The following is a 2,452-nucleotide window of genomic DNA, read 5'->3' as shown; positions in this document are numbered from 1 at the left end:
ATCATCATCATCATCATCATCATCATCATCATCATCATCATCATCATCATCATTGTTATCATTATATTTATCAACTCTATCGTCGACGTATAAAGGCTAAAAAAACCCAACACAAAGCAAATTGTGTTCTGATTTATGGTCTTATTTAAGATAGGCCATTTTTCTACTTGAATTTTTTAAACACAGGGATCACAGTATGAAATGATAAAAAGATAGGTCTCTTTGAAAATTATGGAGACATGAATTATTCAAACAACAAGTGATTATGAGATATGAGAATTTATTTCAAAATGAAAAATATAATATCATCGATGCGAGCTTTGAGCTCATTACCAGTAAAACGTTAGGATAATAGAATGCGACCTAAATAATATACATTAATAAATAAACCCCACTTTTATTAATCCCACGGGGAAATTTAATATATGATAACGTACATTCATAGGTGTATGGGTAAATTGTACATGCAATAATACATCGACGTTGCTTAATGAACAATACAATACCAATATGTTAGCGTTGGTGGCCACCATCCACACAGCGAGCTGTTTTTGAGCTTTGTTTAAAATCATACTTACTTGTCTTACTTGTCCACTGTGTTGGGGTCACTGCAGTCAGAACATGTCCATCTCTCCTCTCCCACCTCTCCTCCCCTCCCCTCTTCAGGATCCATCCCAGATTAGGTTATCGTGTCTTGCTCAAGGGTGCGCTCCACTGACCAACCACCTAAACGCCGTGCTAATGACACACGATTAATAATAGTTTAAGCTTGAGCTCACTAACCACTCTGCCACTGGATCCCCTAATGCTATTGTGGTAAACAGAAAAAAATAACAATAAATCTGAAAATGTAAACGGTCAAAAATCAAGACGATGTCCTAGGTGTTTAATACAAAAGGCAGGGTATTACATGTCTATTTTTTGAAATAGTAAAGAAATAAAATAACAGGAAACAGTACTCATCCACCTCCTCCCCTCCCCCCTTTTTCCTCAATTTTGAAAATGATTCACCTAGTTCTAAGCTGCCAGTTCTCGGGTCCCATGGTTTGCAGCGTTTAAAAAAAAAAGTGTTTTACGGCGCTTGCAACTGCATAAGGTCATATGAGCGCGCGGGTTACATTAATAAGGAGTTTTAGTTTAGTAGGAATTGATTTTGATTTTCGCCTTGGTGGTGACCGAAGCATACTTTTATCGATTTTAGGATCATAAAGCGATCTTCAACGTGCGCAACTTGCACACTGAACCTCCGAGATTGTTTAATCCCTTATCTGTACAGCTTAGGGCTTACAGAAACAGGAAACATAATATGGCTACAATCATAGTATTCTTCAGCGAATATTGTCTATTAAAAAAATAGAAGAAAAAAAGAATAGTAATATCTAACAATGAAAAGCTGCAGTACTCAAATGCATCATTCATATGGCTGCACTCACGGCAGCAAATTGCTTATTATAATGGTTATTTTTTTTAAAAGGACCCCCCAAAAAGTAACAATAAAAAGCTACAGTATTCAAATACTTCATTCATAATGTGTAAGGAATCGTTTTGAAATCAGGTGTTCGTCAACATAGTGGACTACCGGGATTTTTACGCCAGTTGAGAAATTCTATCGATTTTTGGGTGTTTTTTTCCCCCCCTCAACACCTTTTATGCCCATTTAAAAGGATATTTCTCTGTGGATTTTTACTGAAAACGGTTATTAAAGGCACAGACAATATACATTTTCAAGGACTCCCAAGCAATAGAAGTCACCGAATTTGAGGCCATTTCTTCGCTAACTTTACTTCTGAAACTAAGCGATCTCCACCTCCTTCAATTGCAAATATCTCGACTTTTATTTGAAACAGATGGGTATTTTTAGCATCTCAGGCAAGACAAACGAAGAAGCTCTAAGATGATACCAATAACTTCATATTATTATCATGCCCCAAAACTGACGAGCACCTGATTCCACCGCGCTGTGATAAATAATTACCAGTCACTGTATCAATTCATGCACTGGTTAATTGCTTTATTCAATAAGTACATGAAATAAATTACTGAGTATATGCATTAAGTAAGATGGTATAATATGAGTATTGAGAAATAGATGTAGAATTACAAAGGGGAAGAGCACAAACTACTGAATAATACTGTTTATAAAGAATTTATAACTTTTCTTTTGCCAAGAAATCGAATCTCGAATCCAAGTCAAATGTAGGAAATGAGTTCAAAGTTCTATCTGCTCAGTACCTAGTTTTTGAGAAATGTGATGTCACACAAGTTGAGTTACACCACAGAATTCTACACTAATAGAACGGGAACTGTACCACGTGACCTGTGAGGAATTGAAGACCGAAAACAATGGCGTCTTGAGGGCACGATTTATCGTTTTCGGAAGTAACCCTATAGCTTTTAAAGCAAGAGCGGCTTTTACAAACGAGTGAAAAGTGGAACATTTACTGTCCAGTTT

The sequence above is a fragment of the Aplysia californica genome, unplaced genomic scaffold (assembly GCF_000002075.1).
Source record: "Aplysia californica isolate F4 #8 unplaced genomic scaffold, AplCal3.0 scaffold00026, whole genome shotgun sequence".
NCBI classification, from domain to species: domain Eukaryota; kingdom Metazoa; phylum Mollusca; class Gastropoda; order Aplysiida; family Aplysiidae; genus Aplysia; species Aplysia californica.
Note: the sequence above shows the minus strand (reverse complement) of the source record.